Here is a 22,733-nt window from a genome sequence, read left to right as displayed (position 1 = left end):
CTCTGCACCCATCTCCCTTGCAAAGGTTAGAAATTTACATTCTAACATAATTAGGAGCAAATCAGAGCATTTGTTCGGTGACGTTTTAACTGATTTTAACCAATGACCATTTTAACCAATGACCTTTGAAGCAGAGGTTAAACATTAAATAAAAATTAACACCTGCTTGATATATTAAAAAGTATGCCACTGGCATAACATGGGATTGTAAATTCACTGTTTGTCTTTTTTTTTTCCATAGTTATAACTCTGCCTTTAATTGTAAAAATAGAAGAATGCCTTGAAGTTAGAAAAACAGCCCTAAGGAAAGAATATTTGAACCTTTCAGGCTGTTTTTTTGCTCCCTTCCATCTCAGAGAGACCACATAATCAAGGAATATTGTATTCTTTATGTTTTCAAAGTTTTTCCTAGGTAGTCATTCATTTTCTGTAGTCCATAAGGAAAAGCATTCAGTTCAGAGGGGCCGTGTAAGCAGAATGCTGACAGATAAAATAATATACCATTCACCATCTTTTTATAATAAATGAAGATACTAGCAGGGGGCAAACTTGGTGCCCATCCTAATCAGAGTTGTGGAAATCTCACACTGAAGAGGATTTGTTGTAGCTATTTCTCCATGTGATCACTCATATTCTTTGCGTCTTTTCACTGTGCTGGTAATGGACTTCCTAATTTAGTTGAACCAACCCATCCAACCATCTTGAGTTAAACATTCTGCTGCTAGCATTAGGGGAGGAATCAGGAGTTATTTCCAATGTAAAAACCTGAAGCCATCGTCTCTCCTGGTCCTCAAAAATGGTGAGTGATGTTTTGTCCATGCCTGATTCAGAAAGAGGATTTGAGATTTCCTGGCTAATTTGGGGGGTTTTATTTGAGACAAGGTCTCACACTATTACTCAGGCTGGAGTGCAGTGGCACGATCATACCTCCCTGCAGCCTCCATCTCCTGGGCTCAAGTGATCCTCCTGCCTTGGCCTCCCAAAACTCTGGGATGATAGGTGTGAGCCACTGTGCCTAGCCCTAGAAATCATTTCTACTCTCTATTTTATTAGAAGTAACCCAGGAATTAATATTCTCCAAAATACACTTGTAAAACTGCAATGGATCTGGTGACGAGAAATTATGCATTTTTCTAAAGTATGCAATTATTTAATATCTCACTTTCCAGAGGATTATTTTTAATGAATACAAGCCTCCCCTGGCTATTCCCCTTAATTGCCAGCGGGACTAATCAGTGTAAATAACACTCTCAATTGCTAAACTCACTTAAAACTTAGTGGTTTCGGGCTCCAGCACCTGCCTGTGGCTTATGTGAGCTGGATGATGACCAGTGTCTCCACACTCTGAAAGATGGTCCTTCTCTCTTCCACGGCCACAGAAGCTAGATGTGGGTTCCTACATAGAGGTGGCATAACGTGGAATGTAACCCACATTATGCACCTGCTACCACGAAAGCATTAGGCCAGGAAATTTCTTCACGACTATGCCTGTGTGATGTGCATTACAACCTCCCTCATCAGGTAAGGGAAACTGAGGCCCCAAGACACAGAGAAACTCGGATAGGATCACATGACTTGAAAGAGTGGATTAGAGATTTAAATTTACTCAACTACAATGCCCATGTTCTTCCCACCAGGAAATCCTCTTTTCATTATTCCAGAGCTGTTTTAGGAGTAAGTAACCAGCATATTCTTGAGAATCAAATGGTGGCTTGTAGTTCTCACTCCGGAGGACAACTTTAAATAAGTTAAATGCTTGGAAAACATATTATTATTTGAATTTTTATGGTCAGTTAGAAAAGTCTGGTTTGATGACTGTACTTTCAACAAGCGCTTCTAGGATACTTTTTTTTTTTTTTTTTTTGAGACGGGGTCTCACTCTGTTGCCCAGGCTGGAGTACAGTGGCCAGATCATGGCTCACTGCAACCTCTGCCTCCCAGGCTCAGGCAATTCTTGCGCCTCAGCCTCCAGAGTAGCTGGCACTACAGGCATGTGCCACCATGCCTGGCTAATTTTTGTATTTTTAGTAGAGACAGAGTTTTGCCATGTTGGCCAGGCAGGTCTCGAACTCCTGGCCTCAAGTGATCCACCCACTCTACCTCCCAAAGTGCTGGGATTATAAGTATGAGCCACTGCTCCCAGCTTGATACCTTTGATGGGTCACACACTGTGCTAGACTCTAAGGTGACAAAACTGAATCCCCGCTCTCAAGGAGATCCCAGGCTAGTGGTAAGATGTGTGTGTCAACACATCAATACCTTTCAAAGCCATCAGTACTGCAAATTGTATAGCTTATGACTGATGACTGCATAGTGTGTGCCAGGCATTGTTTTAACATGTACTAACGAATGGAATCCTCAAAACATATTATCATCCCCACTTTACAGATGAGGAATCTGAGATATAAAAAGGTCTGGTAACTTACAAAGGTCACATGTAGCAGAGAAGGATTTGGACCTGACTGTCTGACTGCAGAGTCCATGGTCTTAAATGGCATGCCAGAGCTGGACTGAGGTGAGTTCTAATGGAAGGAGGGGGAGGAGACGGAGAGGGTCAGGCAGGCTTCAGGAAGGAAGTGGTGAACAACTCAGTGGGTGAGACCCCGCCTGGAGCTGCTGGAGACTTTCTATAATAAAGGTGCTCTGGTCCCACCTGCCATCATCCAACCCAGAGGCTTCTTATTCTAAACATAAATTCTTACTTTTCAATATGGGTACAGAAGTGGGTAAAGAATCGTAACGGGGGCTAAAATATCAACTCAGAAAAGTACTTCTAAGTGTCGTATTTGAATTTTATCCATGTCGTGATCTTGTTTAGGTGTCACATAATTCTTCTTCCAAAAATTGGTACTAAAAACAAATGAAATCTCCTGGATGGACAACAGTTCAAATTAATTTAGGCTACTTATGCTAAGCCGATGTTCACTTTGAGTTTGATGCTTAGAAAAAGCAGAGTCTATCTGCTTTATAAATCCTGTCTCCCCAAAGGCTTTTTTATTCACTACATATAAATACTCATTAAAATTAGCTGCCAACTTATTAATAGCTACATGTTTTTAGGATACTGGGGGAAGGAGCACAAAGCAGATGTTTGCTTAGCAATCGTGTCTATTGGTGACTCTCTTTCCTGTCTAAAGTCTGCCAATGTTACCATCTCTTCTGCCCAAGATTTCTGCTTCAGAAGAAAGTCCCGGATGTTTTTCTAACTCTAAAAGATGAAAGGAGAATTTGGTTGATTTACCTAAACGAAACTTGAGTGGCTTTCCATCAGAGACCCCATCATTCCAGCCGAACTGAGACTTAATCCCTTACTCTTTTCAAGTAATCATTAGTTTTTTCTTTAGACAAGAAATCCAAAAGCAAAGACTCAAGCCTGGTGTTTTGACCTGTGACATATTTTCAGTCACAATGATTTTTTTTTAATTTTTAAGACTGAAGGACAAAAGGAACATAGGGAAGAGAACGCATGTTTCATTAAAGGAAATCAACTAGATCGATGACCAGTCTTCTTACTTGCTATTTTTACCCTGTGACAGTTTAACCAATCATGAATTGTCACCAAATTTCACCGAGCTGTTCTTGGGTTTTCCCACCATAATTCTCCAGTTATTTGGATTTTTCTCCATGGTGAAACCATCAGAGCCATTTTTTTTTTAATTTTATTATTATTATAGTTTAGGTTTTATGGTGCATGTGCGCAATGTGCAGGTTAGTTACATATGTATATATGTGCCATGCTGGTGTGCTGCACCCACTAACTCGTCATCTAGCATTAGGTATATCTCCCAATCAGAGCCATTTTTTGTACCTTATTTGACGGGACCAGATAAAAATTTGAGCCCCAGCATGGTAAGTTAACTAACATGCTTATCTTAGATTTAACTCTAGCTAGAACTACTTCTAAATAAAGCCTTGGGTAGAAGCCAAATACTAGTACTTCTTACACTCTCTAATGTGAACAAATGGGCCTTAATGATTTTTATGTATTTGTCATATAAAAATATAAACTCTTTTTTTCTTTTTTGGAGATAGGATGTCACTCTGTTGCCCAAGCTGGAGTGCCATGGTACTATCATGGCTCACTGCAGCCTCCATCTCCCACACTCAAGCAATCCTTCTGTCTGTCTTAGCCTCCTGAGTAGCTGGAACTATAGGCATGTGCCACCACGCCTGGCTAATTCTCTATTTTTTGTAGAGATAGGGTCTCACTATGTTGCCCAGGCTGGTCTCAAACTCCTGGGCCCAAGCAATCCCCCCACCTTGGTCTCCCAAAATGCTAGAATTATATTTATGAGTCACTGCACCCTGTCAAAAATATAAACTCTTTACGGTGCAAAACAGCCTTACCTAATTTTTCAGTTGTACAAAAGCAATACTCTAGGACGTCAATGCATATTATCATTAACCTAAAATGAAGCCATCCCCACTAAAGAGTATAAGTCTGGCTGGGCACGGTGGCCCACACCTGTAATCCCAGTACTTTGGGAGGCCAAGGCAGGCGGATCGCCTGAGGTCAGGAGTTCAAGACCAGCCTGGCAACATGGTGAAATCCCACCTCTACTAAAAATACAAAAAATTAGCTGGGCATGATGGTGGGCACCTATAATCCCAGCTACTCGGGAGGCTGAGGCAGGAGAATCGCTTGAACTCGCGAGGCAGAGATTGCAGCGAGCCAAGATCACGCCACTGCACTCCAGCCCGGGCAACAGAACAAGACTCTGTCTCAAATAAATAAATAGATAAATAAATAAATAGCATAAGTCTTAGAGAATAAAATGAAATTTGGTGGGGAGGGTGGGGCAGGAGAAAAGTTACTGACAACCATGTGAAAAATCCTCTGAAGATTTTCCCCTCTTTATTTATAAATATTAAGGCTGTTTTTAACTTTTACTACAGTCACAGGAATAAAAGTCCTAAGAAGCCTCTAAGCCAGTGTTTCTCAAAGTGTAGTCTCTGAACCAGAGTATCAGCATCATCTGGAAATTTGTTGGAAATGTAAATACTCAGACCCTGCCCCAGACTTGTTGAATCTGAATGTCTGTTTGTGTTGTTGTTGTTGTTGCTGTTGTTGTTGTTGTTGTTTGAGACAGAGTTTCACTCTTGTTGCCCAGGCTGGAGTGCAATGGCATGATCATAGCTCACTGCAGCCTCAAACTCCTGGGCTCAAGCAGTCCTCCTGCCTCAGCCTCCCAAGTTGCTAGGACTACAGGTGCCAGGCTAATTTTTACTTTTTTTTTTTTTGTAGAGAGGGGGTCTCACTATGTTGCCTAGGCTGGTCTGGAACTCCCAGGCTCAAGCAATCCTCCCACATAGGCCTTTCAAAGTGCTGGGATTACAGGCATAAGCTGTTGCACCCAACAATTTTATCTTATTTTGCCTCTCTTTCCTAGCCACCATCTACATTCACCCACCTCACACCAAGTAGATTTTGCCTTCTAAACCAATCTACCTTTTTTCTTCACAGTAAACACCAGTACATCCCATTAGGTACAAACTGGTTTAGCTGGAAGCTATGACTGGGCTGGATTCAAACACCAGAGATTGTCACAAAAAGCATATCTGGCATACAGCTTTTCCCATGTTAGTGACTATACCCAAAAGCCAAAAACGGCAAGAATAAAGTTCTACCAAACTTCAAGAGTGCTTGCGTAAAAGTCTACCTGGGAACCCAAAGCGTGAGGACACAGATTAGGTCATAGCAAAGGGCATTCTCAGGCTCAGTAAATCTATGGATTTATTTCGGTTATCTAGAAATTCAGTGGACAGGGATTTGAGAAGGTTTACGCCAACCGCCTTTATGTCATCCTCCACCCACTGTACATTTCCCTTATAGAAAACGAAATAATCACTTACTACAGATGGGCTCTGATAATTGGTCAGTGCCACCAGTTCCAAGAGAAACTTGACTTGAACTTGAGAGCTACTAAGTACTTTCTTCTGGTTCCTCCAGGGCAGCCCAAAAAAGTAAAGTGAAGAAAACGGAAGAGTAGAAGATAAACACACACATTTCTTCCTCTGACATTCTATCTCAAACTGGTCATTTGTTCCATATTTTCCTGATCATCGAGATGGTATCACAATGGGCTCCTCACTTTTGTACTGATGGGTATCAAAGGGAAAGAAGGCGATCAGGTTCTTCTGGTACTGAAACATCCTTTTTGACCTTTTGGTTCTCACTGTGAAGAAGAATAAACTATTTTGTTACATGCTAGTAAGCAACAGTATCTGAGCAGCCCTAGATTGTTCTGGAAATCCTGTCAAGTGTAAAAAGATTAATTTATCCATTATGGCCTCTTTTCCTAGCCTCCATAGCCTATTGCAGATCAAATTACATTTATAAAATTTAAAAGGCAGATAACTAAGATAATAGCTGCTGTGTTTTTTACACCTGGAAGTATAAATTCACACCTTATCTGTGAATGACAGAATTCATATCTGTCATTCAATTTGTTTCCCTGAATTTCAGTTTCCCATTGCTTTCCAAAGTATTGTTACAAATTCATGTAAACCATGAAACTAGACCCACTTTGGCAAAGGCCAAGCAGTGCATCCTGGGGTTGATACATGTCATCTTGATAATGTTAAGTGTCAGAGGCCCAGGGTGTATTTCACGTCCTGATGTTTTTTGTCTTTGCACTCTCCCCACTTAATCTTGTAGATAACAAATAAGATCTTCCCCGTTTGGACATACTCCTACCTGGTGCTGCTGCTGCCTGTGTTTGTCCTCACCAATTACGTCTGCTGCAAGCCAGTCATCATCTTGCAAGGTATCAGTTTCATCATTACCTGGCTGCTGCTCTTGTTTGGCCAAGGAGTGAAGACCATGCAGGTTGTAGAATTCTTCTATGGGATAGTCACCGCCGCCGAGGTGGCCTACTACGCCTACATATACAGCGTGGTCAGCCCCGAGCACTACTAGAGAGTGAGCGGCTACTGCAGGAGCGTCACGCTGGCCGCCTACACAGCAGGGTCCGTGGTGGCCCAACTCTTGGTATCCCTGGCGAACCTGTCGTACTTTTACCTCCACGTCATACCCTTGGCCTCTGTCTCCGTGGCCTTCCTTTTCTCACCTTTTCTACCAATGCCCAAGAAGAGCATGTTTTTTTCATGCAAAACCCAAAAAAGAAACTCCTCAAAAGCCACCGGGAGAGGACGCCATCTTAGAGGAATATCACAAGGATCACAAAGCAGTTCACTCGGAATTATTCACTGTTTCAGGGGACCTGGATGCCAGCAGTGGGGCACCCCAAAGCCAAGCAATGTGGCTTTGAGAGATTTTGTGCAGTGGTCCCGGGATTTGCAGGAGTGCTACTCCTCGAAGCATCTCTTTTACTGACCCCTGTGGTGGGCTTTTTCCATAACAGGTTTTAACCAGATGTTAAACTATGTTCAAATCCTGTGGGATTACAAGGCACCATCTCAAAGTTTCACAATACATGTATTGGTCGATTTGCATGCTGCTGATAAAGACATACCCAAGACTGGGTAATTTATAAAGGAAAGAGGTTTAATTGACTCACAGTTCAGCATGGCTGGGGAGGCCTCACAATCATGGCGGAAAGTAAAGAAGGAGCAAAGTCACTGCTTACATGGCAGCAGGCAAGAGAGAATGAGAGCCAAGCAAAAGGGGAAACCCCTTATAAAACTGTCAGATCTTGTGAGAGTTATTTGCTATCATGAAAACAGTATGGGGGAAACTGCCCCCATGATTCAATTATCTCCCACTGGGTCCCTCCCACAACACGTGGGAATTATGGGAGCTGCAATTCAAGAAGATTTGAATGGGGATACAGTCAAACCCTATCAATATATAATGGAGCAGTAGAAGCCCTTGAAACCTTTGGGTCTAGGTATATAAGACTTTATCTCATCAATGTGCAGAAAATATGCTGCTCCATGTTGTAAGATACTCCATGGCAAAAAATTAGGCCTGTTCAGAAGTAACCCCAATCAATGCATTTCAGTGCAATAGAGCCCTGAAAAAAGTAAGATAGTAAGAACTGATATTACAAGACCTAAGCTACGTCAAGTATACAACACATATTTAATTGACATTTTTGCTGTTTATAATGAAGCTAGTGACTAGATTAAAAAATAAAAATAAAAAAACACTGGCCTCAATTTTTCTTTTTTTCTTTGAGAAAGAGTCTCGCTCTGTCGCCCAGGAGGGAGTGCAGTGGCACCATCTTAGCTCACTGCAACCTCCACCTCCTGGGTTCAAGTGATTCTCCTGCCTCAACCTCCTGAGTAGCTGGGATTACAGGTGCACACTACCACGCCTGGCTAATTTTTTGTATTTTTAGTAGAGACGGGGTTTCGCTATGTTGGCCGGACTGGTCTTGAACTCCTGACCTCGTGATCCACCCACCTTGGCCTCCCAAAGTGCTGGGATTACAGGCGTGAGCCACCGTGCCCAGCCCCTGGGCTCAATTTTTTTTATCTATGTTCTATCATTTGCCAAGTAGGCAAATCAATGAAAATTCTAGCTATCCATTTTCTCTTCTCTTAAAAGACCAGAAAAATATCTACTAGTTTATTTCACAGGATTGCTTTTTTTTTTGAGATGGGGTCTCGCTCTGTCGCCAGGCTGGAGTGCAGTGGCACAATCTCGGCTCACTGCAACCTCCAGCTGCCTGATTCAAGCCATTCTCCTGCCTCAGCCTCCTGGGTAGCTGCACAGGATTGCTTTAAAGATCAAAAGGTATCAGGCATTTGGAAGTATTTATGAACTGTAGTATCTTAGGTAAAAAATAGTTGTTTTTATTTAATTTTCTTGAACATAAAATAAATAATACAACTTTCAAATTGTATTCTTCAATAATCCTCTTGTAGTGATTTCAACACCAGCTACCAAGTAGTTTGAAAAAGAAGAGTTTTGTCACAAATTTAAAAGAGGCAACTAATGTAATAAAACATTGAAAAAGGTATACATGGAAGATAAAGTTATACTCATCCCTAAAAACAGGAGCTACAAACTGGTGTCCTGCTGGCCAAATATGGTTTGACCATGCAGAGTTAGATGGTTTAAAGTTAAACTATCAAAACTCTTTTCAGGCAGGCATGAAAACTCTTTTCATACCTGTAATCCCAGAGCTTTGGGAGGCTGAGGTGGGGAGGCCAGGAGTTTAAGACCAGCCCAGCCAACATAGTGAGACCCTGTCTCTATTAAAAAAAAATTTTTTTAATTAGCTGGGCATGGTGATGTGTGCCTGTAGTCCTAGCAACTGGGGAAGCTGAGGCCAGGAGGGTCACTTGAGCCCAGGAGATTTAGGCTTCAGTGAGCTATGATTGTGCCACTGCACTCCCGCCTGGGTGACAGAGTGAGACTTTGTCTCGTAAAACAAACAGGCTGGGCAAGGTGGTTCACACCTGTAATCCCAGCACTTTGGGAAGCCGAGGTGGGTGGATCATGAGGTCAGGAGTTCAAGACCAGCCTGGCCAACATGGTGAAACCCCATCTCTACTAAAAATACAAAAATTATCCAGGCGTTCCGGCATGCACCTGTGATCTCAACTACTTGGGAGGCACAAGAATCACTTGAACCTGGGAGGCGGAGGTTGCAGTGAGCTGAGATCTTGCCACTGCACTCCAGCCTGGGCAACAGAGCAAGACTCTGTCTTGGGGAAAAAAACAACAAAAAAAACTTTTTTTCTTTCTGGACTCTTTCAATAACTCTCGTCTTTAAAATGTGGTTTGAAAGGCCAGGTGTGGTGGCTCATGCCTGTAATCCTAACACTTTGGGAGGCCGAGGCAGGTGGACCAGCCTGGGCAACATGATGAAACCCCGTCTCTACAAAAAATGTAAAAAAATTAGCTGGGTTTGGTGGTGTTCGCCTGTTGTCCCAGCCACTCAGGAGGCTGAGGCAAGAGAATCACTTGAACCCAGGAGGTCAAGCCTGCAGAGAGCCAAGATCGCACCACTGCACTCCATCCTGGATGACAAAGTGAGACCCTGTGTCAAAAAATAATAATAAAATGTGGTTTGCAGACCACATTACCATGAGGTAGGCACACTCAGGGTAATGGTCTTCAAACCTGATATGCATAAACTGACCTAAGCCATAGTTGACCGCAGCTAATAGTTTTACCTTTTTAAGCGATTGTAGAAAAAAAAATATGCAACAAGAGTTGTAAAACAGGATATGTGGCTTATAAGCCATAAATATTCACTATCTGGCCCTTTAGAGATTGTGAATCTTGAATTCAATATAGTGGGTTGCTGACCAGCATTTTTAAATCAGAGTAGACTAGTCTAGTATGGAATAGGGAGCATATCAGCTTGTAAGGATACATTTTGTTTTGCAAAAATTCTGTTCACACACATATATATGTACTAATTAATATATAAAATATATTTTCTCAAAGAAGTTTGAGAAAAATATGGTCAAAGAAGTTTGAAACCTTCTGCTCTTGGAGCTATCTTATAAATATCAGGGTTCCCAGCCTGAGTATCATTGCTGTCCCTTGAGTTGGCTGGTGTCTCCTTCCTCCTTATCTAAAGATGAATTTCTGATATTGTGTGTTGTCTGACAGGAAAAAGGCAGGAAGACTGAGCAGCCAAGAGAAATCTTGGGAAGGTCTCTGGGGGATTGAGGATTTTCAGTTCCCACTCCTGGGTTCACCCTTCAAGCCCCCTCCTGGGCCTCCACTTGGGCAAAACCTTCCTCCTGGCTCAGAAGCTACAGTAGTTTGGAGAGTTTTAGATGCTTGTCCAGGCACTCCTCATCTCTCCCAGAATATACTTTGTGAGCTTTAAAACGCTCTTCCAAAGGCAGTGTGGTGCAAGGAGGGAGAGGTGGGCTGACACAGGCATTAATATTCCAGGGCACAAAGGGCAGGCCCCAGAGCCGTCTTTGAAGTTAGCCCAACAATCTGCATGTATTTTCCTGACAAAACAAAGCTTTCACATCAAATGAGACTTTGAAGCTGTTTATTTTAAAGCTAGGTTGTTCCACACCCACCTGTTTATTGAACATGGCGGGGCCCATTGTTGAGCTCACATTCTTCTCATTTCCCTCCCTGAAAATTCCTAACACTTGGTTGATTAGGTCAGGGATCGGATCGGTGTTTCATCGTCTGCACTGCTGGCTTCTTGGGCTGGGCAATTCTTCGTCGAGGGCACTGTTCTGAGCTCTGTAGGATGTTCAGCAACATTGTATGCCTGTAAGCCACTAGGTGCCAGGATGCACCCCACTGTGACAACCAAAACTGTCTTCAAATATTGTCACCTGTCTGCTAGAAGGCAAAAATACCCCTGGTTGACAACCACTAGATAAGATTTGGATTAGGGTCAGAGCTTTTGGGTGGGGGTTGGGGGGGGTACTGAGTCTCACTTTGTCGCCCAGGCTAGAGTGCAATGACGTGATCTAGGCTCACTACAACCTCCGCCTCCTGGGTTCAAGCAATTCTCCTGCCTCAGCCCCCCTAATTTTTGTATCTTTAGTAGAAATGGGGTTTCACCATGTTGGTCAGGCTGGTCTCGAACTCTTGACCTCAGGTGATCCACCTGCCTCGGCCTCCCAACAGAACCCTTTTATAATCTTTATCATACTGTATTTATTTATTTATTAACTTAAATTTATTTATCTAATTTCCCCACTAGGCTGCATTGTTTTCAAAGCAAGGACTCAAAGTTTACCACTATGTTGTTCCACAGAGAACCTCAAAAGTACTTGCTGGTTTAACAAATGAAGGAAAGAAGGAAGGAAGAAAAGAAGGAAGGAAGGAACAAATAAAGAAGGGAATGATCAGGCCAGGCATAGTGGCTCACACCTGTAATCCTAATATTTGAGAGGCCAAGATGGGAGGATTGCTTGAGGCCAGGAGTTCGAGACAAGCCTGGTCAATATAGCGAGACCCCATCTCTATAAATATGTATCTATATATCTATATCTATATCTATAGATATATATAGAGATAAATATAGAAAAGTTTGGCATCTGCCAGGGATCTTGAGGAAAACTTTTAAATGGTGTTACAGAAAGGAAAGAGAAAATAGAGACAAGGGCAAAGAGAGAGAGGCCATCCTTCCTAGGGCATTGGTAATAGGCTCACAGAAAGGGCATGGGAGAAAAGAGCAGGCACCACAAATTAGGAAACTTTAGGTTGCAGACCTCGTGCACCTCAATCCAATGACCAAGCATTCAGTTTCCCATTTCTTACGCTCTGTTTGTCTTGACCAGACTTTAGTCAGGCTCCTGGCTTTCCTACAGACCCCTAAATGTTGCTTACTCCAAACCCTGAGCAAACACAAAAAAATGTGGAATGTGTCCCCCTTATCAGCTCCAAACGGGAATTGGCTGACCACAGTGGGATACTTTCCTGTCAAACGCCACTGACCATTTCCCCTTGTGAATCCAGCTTCCTCTGCAGAGATTTTGCTTATGTCTGCTTGTACCCTCTTTACCCTATAAAAGAAAATCCCTTTTCTGTTTGATCTTGAGTCATGCAGATTTCTGCAATCAGAGAGTTCTTTCTACGGCAATAGCCTTTCTTCTAAATAAAGCCTCTCCTATCTAAGTCACATATATTTTTTTTTATTTGACACCGGGTTTCTAAGCCTGAGTTTTAACATCTGCAAAGGGAAGAGGAAAGAAAAAATGGCCCTCTCCATGGGTCCTCTCCAGTCTATGATTCATGAAAGCCTGAATTCAATTGGTCTATTTCAACCCTTAAGAGAAAATGATATGTACAGTTCACAGAGGTGGATCAAGCAATTTTTCATTCAAAGTTCACAATAAGTCAGCATTTTTTTTTACTGTAGTCTGAAAACGCTTCAGTGCTTCTGTAACTGTGGATTTTAACAAAACTGTGTGCTATTTTACTGTACATGGATTAACAAGATGTAGTTTATTTTTTATTTTATTTTATTTTATTTTGTTTTATTTTATTTTAGGAGCCATGGCAGCCTTCACAGTGGCGACATCAAAGTCATCTGGGATCTTCTGGGTGAGTTGCCCTCGGTGATCTTCTCAGGTGCAGATGGAGGTTCTCTATGTCCCATGCATTTCACAACTAATATTTGGGTGTGCTCTGCTGGTCTCTTGATATTCAAGTCAAGTTTTATGCTCTTTATAACCATAGCTGTGTAAGTATTTACCATTTCTTTCTTTCAACTACCTAAACCTGAAGCAACAAAACATGTTTATTTATTCTTCCAGTTCCTCTGAATAGCATTTTGTAATGTTATACCTAAGGCTTCCTACAAGAGACAATGAAACTATATTCCCATTTGAATCAGCTCTCTCTTATGACTTGACTAAGATTCCTAATCAGGAGGATACGTGAAGTTCTTAAGCAATAATATATTGTTAGGCTTTGATTTTGTCTAATTTAGCAACATCATATAATAAGACGTGATTCTAATTTTGACTAAGTTTAGTTTTCACTCCCAATTTTCCTGCTTGAGTAGTCAGAGCGTATCTATGTCTTTTTGAAACAACTTATTAAATATTCTGAGGGCTGTTATAGAAGTGAAGCTGTTCTATAAAACTACATCTAAATACTATACACACGATAGTTTAAAAATAGGAAGTATTTGATTTAGATTAATCATAAAGTAAAGAAAATGAGCTAAGGAGGTGGTGGATGCTGGTTGGAGAACACTTCAAGGAATTAGATGTTGCTTCTCATTTCCTGTGTAACGATGTATTTCATTCCATATACCAACTTAATCAGAAATAAACATCTGAAAATATTTTCCTTGGCTGAACATTACTGGCAGCATAATCTTTGACATGCTCTGTGGCCTTAAAGTTTTCTAGTCTGTTTGTCTATAAAATGAAGGTGAGATGCATTTCTTTCTAAGGAGTATTAGTAATAATGACATCTGAATTTTCAACAAAAATACTGGAAGCCAGAAAACAATGAAACAACATTTTAATTTTTATTTCTATTTATTTATTTATTTATTTATTTATTTATTTATTTAGAGACGGAGTCTCGCTCCATTGTCCAGGCTGGAGTGCAGTGCACGATCTCAGCTCACTGCAACTCTGCCTCCCGGGTTCAAGCGATTCTTCTGCCTCAGACTCCCAAGTAGCTGGGACTACACGTGCGTGCCACCATGCCCGCCTAATTTTTGTATTTTTAGTAGAAACGGGGTTTCACCACATTGGCCAGGCTGGTCTCGAACTCCTGACCTCATGATCTGCCTGCCTTGGCCTCCCAAAGTGCTGGGATTACAGGCGTAAGCCACCACACCCAGCCTGTTATTTTTATTTTTATCTTTTAAAAATAATTGCACCTTTTGGTTTAGATTCAGGGAGTACATGTGCAGGTTTGTTACATGGGTATATTGCTTGAGGCTGAGGTTTGGGATACAATTGATCCCATCACCCAGCTAGTGAGCATAGTACCCAACTGGTAGTTTTTCAACTTTTGCCCTCCTCCTAAGAATATTTTTAAAGTGTGAAAAGTAAAGAACTGCTAGCCTAGAATTTTATACTAAGCAAAGATATTCCTCAAAAATTAAGTCAAAATAAAGAATTTTTAAGACAAAAAATTAAGCAAAATTATTGTGGCTTACACTAAAAGAAATTTAAAGGGAATTCTTTAGGCAGAATGAAAATGATCACCATTAACATTGCAATAATATAGGAAAAATAATACTGGAAAGAATAAATATATAAGTAAATCTAAGCAAATCTTGATTTTTGAGACAGAGGCGCCCAGGCTGGAGTGAAGTGGTGCAATCTCAGCTCACTGCAAGCTCTGCCTCCCAGGTTCAAGCAATTCTCGAGCCTCAGCCACTCAAGTAGCTGGGATGACAGGTGTGCACCACCATACCTGGCTAATTTTTTTGTATTTTTTGTAGAGAAGGAGTTTCACCATGTTGGCCAGGCTGGTCTCCAACTCCTGGCCTCAAGTGATCCACCTGCCTCAGCCTCCCAAAGTTCTGGGATTACAGATGTGAGCCACCGCACCTGGCCTAATGTTTCTAGTTTTAAAAATATATGTAGAGGCCAGGCACGGTGGTTAATACCTGTAATCTCAGCACTTTGGGAGGCCAAGGCGGGCGGATCACTTGAGGTCGGGAGCTGGAGACCAGCCTGGCCAACATGGTGAAACCCCATCTCTACTAAAATACAAAAATTAGCTGGGCATGATGGCAGGTGCCTGTAATCCCAGCTAACAGAAGCTGAGGCAGGATAATCGCTTGAGCCTGGGAGGTGGACGTTGCAGTGAGCCAAGATCCCACTATTGCACTCCAGCCCGGACAACAGAACAAGACTCCATCTCAAAAAAATAAATAAATAAAAATATATGTGGAGTTAAAATTTGTGATGGTAATAGCACAAAAGGAAGGGGAAAAAATAGATTTAAAGTATTGCAAAATCCTTATATTGTCAAAGAAGTGGTGAAAATACTATTTTAGGGTAGACTCTGCTAGGTGAAAAATTCATGCTATAATATATATGGTAACTACTAAAAGAATAATACAATAAGATAGTACTAACAAGCTAATGAAGGGATGGAAAGTGTTTTTAAACTTAAGGCAATAAAAGACAAGAAACAGAACAAGGAACATAAATTAGACAGGACAAATAAATGGTAAATTTAAAACCCAATATAGCAGCAAAATCATTAAAATGTGCCTGAACTAATTACTCCAATTATAAGACAAAAGTCAGCTGAATGGATTTTAAAACTCAAAACCTAATTATGTTGCTTTCAAGACACACTTCTTGAAAATAAGGTCTCCAAAAGGCTGAAAGTGCAAATATGGGAAAAGATATCCTGTACAAATGCTAATACAAGGAAAGCTAGTTTAGGTATCCCAATATCAGATGAAATCAGCAATAACACCAGAGTGATTTGTCTTTTCATTATAAGTTTCATAGTCATTTTATAATGATAAAAGTGTTCATCAACAACTAGATAAATAAAGCTATTCTTTTTTTTTGTTTGTTTTGTTTTGTTTTTGATGGAGTCTTGCTCTGTCACCCAGGCTAGAGTGCAGTGGCATGATCTCGGCTCACTGCAACCTCTGTTTCCCGGGTTCAAGTGATTCTCCTGCCTTGACCTCCCGAGGAGCTGAGATTACAGGCGTGTGCCAACACACCCAACTAATTTTTGTATTTTTAGTAGAGACGGGGTTTCGCCATGTTGGCCAGGCTGGTCGCAAACTCCTGACCTCAAGTGATCCACCTGCCTCGACCTCCCAAAGTGCTGAGATTACAAGCGTGAGCCACCGTGCCCAGCCAATAAAGCTATTCTAAATTTGTATGCACAAAAAATATAGCCTCAAAATGTATTAAGCAAAATGCCAAAAAAAATTTAGAGAAATAAAAAAGTCCACACAGTTGCAAATGTGAACACGGCTCTCTCAATAAGAAGCAGACAGAAAACATCAGTGAGGATTAGGAAGATTGAAACTACATGTCGAATAAAGTTGCAGTGATGGATATGTGGAAACTGTACACACTGCAGGATAAAGATTATTTTCAAGTGAACATAGAAGAGTGACCAAAAACAGGCTTGGACTGGGCCAAAAAGTAACCCTCAATAAATATCAAAAGATTGAAATCATATGGAAAAAGTATTCTGACAACCAAAATTAAGCTAAAATCGTTAGCAAAATTGTAATTTAAAAATACCCAAATGCTTTATAATTAAAGACAGAACATGGTCAAAAAATTATACTTGGAGTTAGGAAATAATTTGAACTGAATGACAATGAAAATATGAAAAATCACAACTTATAGGATGCAGTTAAGCAGTGCAAGGAGAGAAACATACAGTCTCCAGTGCATTTATTTTTTAAAAAAAGAAAGGACACAAATTAAGTTATTTAAACATTCATCTTCAGAAGCTGGAAGAGAACAGCAAATGAAACTCAAAGAAAAGAAGAAAATGTTAGAGATAACAAAAAATAAAATCAATGGAATAGAAAATAGTACAACAGGAAAAATTACCAAAGCCAAATTAGTCATACCAAAGCCAGAAAGTCTAATAAATGTGAGAGAGAGTGCTCGTGCATAGAATGGAAAAAATACAACTTATCAATATCAGAAATGAAAAAGGGGAGATGACTACTTCTCTTTCTCAGTTCACTGCAACTTCTGCCCCCAGAGTTCAAGTGATTCTCCCCCCTCAGCCTCCCAAATAGCTGGGACCACAGGTCCGTGCCACCACACCCAGTTGATTTTTGTATATTTTGTAGAGACAGGGTTTCACCATGTTGCCCAGACTGGTCTGGAACTCCTGTGCTCAAGCAATCTGCCTACCTCAGCCTCCCAAAGTGCTGGGATTACAGGTGTGAGCCACCATGCCTGGCCTCTTTTGCCCACTTTTTAATCGGGTTCTTTGATTTTGGCTCATTAATTTGTGTAAGTTCCTTATAGATTATGGATATCAGACTTTTGTTGGATGCACAGTTTGCAAATATTTTCTCCCATTTTGTAGGTTGCCTGTTTACTCCGTTGATAGTTTCTTTTGCTGTACAGAAGCTCTTTAGTTTAGTTAGATCCCATTTGTCAATTTTTGTTTTTGTTGCAGTTGCTTATATTTTATTTTATTTTATTTATTTTTTATTTTTATTTTATTTATTTAATTTTTTTGAGACAGAGTCTCACTCTTTTGCTGGAGCTGGAGTGCAGCAGCATGATCTCGGCTCACTGCAACCTCCACCTCCCAGGTTCAAGCAATTCTCCTGCCTCAGCCTCCCATGTAGCTGGGATTACAGGTACCTGCCACTACGCCCAGCTAATTTTTTGTATTTTTAGTAGAGACGGTGTTTCACCATGTTGGCCAGGCTGGTCTCGAGCTCCTGACCTCATGATTCGCCCGTCTCAGCCTCCCAAAGTGCTGGGATTATAGGAGTGAGCCACCACGCCTGGCCTATTTATTTATTTTTTTGAGACCCAGTCTTACTTTGTTGCCCAGGCTGGAGTGCAGTGGCACGATCTCGGCTCACTGCATGCTCCGCCTCCCAGGCTCAAGCAATTCTCCTGCCTCAGCCTCCTGAGTAGCTGAGACTACAGGTGTGAGACACCACACTCGGCTACTTTTTGTATTTTTAGTAGAGATGGGGTTTCACCACGTTGGCCAGGCTGGTCTCGAACTCCTGACCTCAGGTGATCCCACCCGTCCCCCTCAGGTGATCCCACCCCCCAAAGTGTTGGGATTACAGGCGTGAGCCACCGCACCCAGCCTGAAATTGCTTTTTGATTTTCTGTTTTTATTTGATTTTCAGCAGTTTATGCCTATTTTTTCTTTATGGAAAAATATGATTTTTAGCTTACCTTGTTATTTTCTTACTGTAGCAGGAAGTAAATCTCTGTCTTCCCCCAATATTCATTCTAAATATTTTGTTTTCACTTAGCAATCTCTGGATTAGGAAAAAATAATTCTAGCCAAACCTAAATCAGTTTTGTTTCATGGTCAATGGCTATACTTAGGAAGGAGAACCTGAAAGTTAGTAAAAATGATAATAATGATTTTTCAGTTATTTTTACTATTCATGACTATAACTTCCATGTTGTTAAAAGATAAATGTATATTATTCTTGAATATTTCCGAACATATTGGTTCACAGCTGTATTGCATTTCTATTGCATGTTAATCTCATTCTACTGATGGATGCAAGTTAACATCATTCTACTGAGGAAACAAATAGGGAAATTAGAAAAATATTAATAATTGTCAGGATGTGAGATATTTAGAAAAGACAAAATCTTTTGATGAATTAAGAAATGCTCAGAATGTTTTGTTACGGACATGAAAGCGGTGAAAGGTTAAGCCACATGAATAGTGAGAATCCTGAGATTCTAAGAGGCCGTAAAATGAGAATTGTTACCTGACTGTTAGGGTTTTCTCAAAGAATCTGTTCAGAGCTTTCCACCAAAGGCCTGTACAATCATCTTTTATCTAATTTGTCAATTCAGTCAGATGGTCAGTAAGTTTAGTGAAGAGAAAAATTATTTCAGACATAATTAATTTGGGTTACATTTTTAAAATTAATTACTGGGCAAGAATTGAATAAACCTAGTATTTTAGTGTCTGAAGACATACTCAGTAGAGAAACAAAGGGAACTTGACCAAATAGATGTGTGAACTTTGGCACTAAATAAAATGATCATTTACATATCTAACTCAACATACTGACAAAATATCATTTTCTACATATGTGAATTCAATCTCTGTAAGTTCATTTACATCTAATTACTGCTCCAACTTCTAGGCAACTTATAAATTTAGCAAGTGTAGAATAAATTTATCTCATGCAAAGGCTTAGTATTCAGGTTTAGAAGAAATTCTAAGACTGTTGAGCATCCATGATTTCAATCATTATGTGATAGAAGTTTACATAAAATAATTTGTGATTTCTTTTTTTTTTTTTTGATGTCTGGCTCCATCGTCCACACTGGAGTGCAGTGGTGCAATTTCAGCTCACTGCAACCTCCACCTCCCGGGTTCAAGTGATTCTTGTGCCTCTGCCTCCTGAGTAGCTGGGATTACAGGCATGCACCACCATGCCTGGCTAATTTTGTATTTTTAGCAGAGATGGGGTTTCGCCATGTTGGTTTCGCCATGTTGGTCAGGCTGGTCTCAAACGCCCGACCTCAAGTGATCCGCCCGCCTCTGCCTTCTTAACTGCTGGGATTACATGTGTGAGCCACTGCGCCTAGCCTAATTTGTGGTTATTATATAAAAAGATATTTACTTTGCATTTTTTTCATGACATAAAAACTGATCAATTTAATTAAAAATTAATCAAAGCAGTTATCTGGTCCTAATTTATTCCCTGATGGAGTGCAAGCTCCGTGGTTGCCCTCATTGTCTAGCTTGTTCCCTGTTATGCCCCTGGTGTTTCCTCTAGTTCTCGCTTTATGTAGGCACTTGGTTAGTATTTCCTCCAAAAAAATAAATAAATACATACAATATGAAAATAAAACTTTGAGCTATTGAATTTTTTTTTTTTCTTGTGGCGGAGTCTCTCTCTGTTGCCAGGCTGGAGTGTAGTGGCATGATCTCAGCTCACTGTAACCTCCGCCTCCCGAGTTCAAGCGATTCTCCTGCCTCAGCCTCCCAAGTAGGTGGGACTACAGGCACGTGCCACCACGCCTGGCTAATTTTTGCATTTTTAGTAGAGACGGGGTTTCACCATGTTGGCCAGAATGATCTTGATCTCTTGACCTTGTGATCTGCCCGCCTCGGCCTCCCAAAGTGCTGGGATTACAGGCATGAGCCACCGAGCCCAGCCTGAAATTTTTTTAATTTAACCATTTCATTGTTATACAGGCACAACCTAATTTTTTTATGCTTTAGCAAATGTTCCTATTACTTTCCTTTAAGTTATAGAGTAAATTGGGAAATGCTAATCTCATACTTCCGTAATACACAATATATAAATGATTGAATAAAACTTCAAGGTAGTTCTATTTTTTAAATTACAGACAATCCCCCAGAGGCTCATCTGTACTTACTGCCAAATGCCCAATGGAAGAATATAAACACAACAATTACTTTTCTAAGAACTTGCTAGTCCTAGGCAATGTTCTCTGCGTGGTAGCTCAATGTCTCCACAGCGACCAAGTGGAGGCCACTGTGAAATAACCCAGCTGGAGCCTCAAGATAAGATTTTAGATAGTTTGATTACATGTAATTTCAGGTATCTTGGAAATAATATGGGGGTTTGGACTAAAAATCTTAGGATTCAAAGCCACTCTGAGCCCACCGTCAGAACTGTGTTTTTTTTCTAATCCATCACATGTAGAGGTCTTATCCAAAACCAAATAAATCACTGTCAAGCTGCTTAGGCATCTGAATGGATTAAATCAAGATTCCAACATGAAATACTTTGCATACTAAAAGGAAATCTGCATTTTATTTCATCTAAGTTTTAAAAGCATCAATGTAGTTCCACATTTGTTCAAGGGAAAAATTGTTAGCTGAACAAGAAAGACCTGAAATTACAAGTCCCATTTGGACCACCTGTCATATTCACTGTGTGGGACCTAAGGTCATTTGTGGGTTTTGCTATGTTTAGTTGGTAGTATCTTGCATGGAAATAATGCCTTTCATTGAATCACATAGTTTTAAAATGCTTGTATTTGTTTTTTTATGTAAAGAATTTTGGAAGGGACATAAAAATAGTTAACATTTTTCATTTGGTTCATTTTGTAAATAGATTCACATTACAAATGTTTTAGCTAAATTGCATGGAAGAACTTTATATATGTCAGTCTTGACTGACTAAATTTAACATCCCAGTACAATTATTTAAAATGAATTAATTACCAGATTGAATGAACTATGAAAGGAAATAATTTGTGGATTTTGCAGAGAAATATTCACTAATTAGACTCTGAAATTGCTAACTCAATCAATAATTCAGTGATTAAATCTTTAAATAAGTAAAAAATCATCATGCTGACCTGTTTTCACTTATTGATAAGCTTAATTTTTTTTTTTTTTTTTTTTTTTTGAAACAGAGTCTCCCTCTGTCTCCCAGGCTGGAGTGCAGTGGCACGATCTCGGCTCACTGCAACCTTCGCCTCCCAGGTTCAAGGGATTCTCCTGCTTTAGCCTCCTGAGTAGCTGGGACTACAGGCATGTGCCACCACACCCAGCCAATTTTTGTATTTTTTGGTAAAGGCAGGGTTTCACCATGCTGGTCAGGCTGGTTTCAAACTCCTGACCTCAAGTGATCCGCCTGCCTCAGCCTCCCAAAGTGCTGGGATTACAGGCATGAGCCACCGTGACCAGCCTGATACGTCTGCTTTTAAAAGCGACTTGCTAAGCCATATTTATCTCAAATAATGTTGAATGTTTTCTAGTTGCAGAGTATTTTGAAAATTTGGTTTAATTTTAGAATTGGTTAACTAGTTTTAAATTCTTAGCATACTATATCCCATCCCATGGAATGTTAAAATACATTGCACCATCCCATATGTCTATTTCTTCAGTCTATCTCTGCTAAAATAGCTTTTAGAAAGGAGCTGTCAATAGAAACCTGGGCTTCCTCAGCAGAGCAAAGCCTTGAGAAGAACACAGTTCGCTGTTTTGTATTTGAATGTGCATGTGTGCGTCCTTTTAAAACTCTTTCCATTTGTACAATGACAGATTTCAGATTGGAGTTAATCTGAGCATGCCCTGGCGTTTGGAATTAATCCCTTCATTGCCTTGCTGAGTCAACCCATCGTGACTATGACTGTGGTTGACAACCAAGGACTGGGGCTTCCTGTTGACATTCAGGTAAGTGCATGGGCTCTCACGAACAAAGAGGCATATTTTCAAAACTATGTATCTATATCTATTTATCTTTATACTTTTAAAAATCAGAGTTATTGATAAATAATATACGTGCAGTAAGTTCACACTTTTTATGTATAGTTCTATGAATTTGGGCAAATGTACAGCTGTGTGACCACTACCACAATGAAGATAAAGCAGAGTTCCATCAACCCAACAGTGCCCTTGTGTTTCTCTGCCACCAATCCCCTCTCCCCACCCCTCGTCCCTGGCAACCACTGACTGATTGGTTTTCTATCCATATAGTTTGTCATTACAGAATGCCATATCAATGGAATTATTTTTTATATAGCCTTTTGTTTCTGGTTTCTTTCCTTTAGCATGATGTCTTCAATAGAATAATTTTATATTCAGAAATAGAAATATGGTGTAGTTAAGGTTCTATTTCTTAAGGAACCTTTTCATTAAACAGGTGACCTTTTCACTAAACAGGTGAAGGAATGAAAGAACTGCGTAAAATTAAAGCCATAAAGTC

General features: G+C 40.4%; 1 pseudogene; it reads left to right on the top strand.

The window, feature by feature from the left end:
• The first annotated feature begins 3,547 nt into the window (after nucleotides 1–3,547).
• The window catches only part of LOC129031876 (thiamine transporter 2-like), a 40,210-nt pseudogene continuing 21,024 nt past the window's right edge, over nucleotides 3,548–22,733 (top strand).

The sequence above is a fragment of the Pongo pygmaeus genome, chromosome 11, assembly GCF_028885625.2.
Source record: "Pongo pygmaeus isolate AG05252 chromosome 11, NHGRI_mPonPyg2-v2.0_pri, whole genome shotgun sequence".
Classification (NCBI taxonomy): domain Eukaryota; kingdom Metazoa; phylum Chordata; class Mammalia; order Primates; family Hominidae; genus Pongo; species Pongo pygmaeus.
The sequence above is the reverse complement of the archived record's forward strand: the minus strand, read 5'-3'. Positions and strand labels throughout refer to the sequence as shown.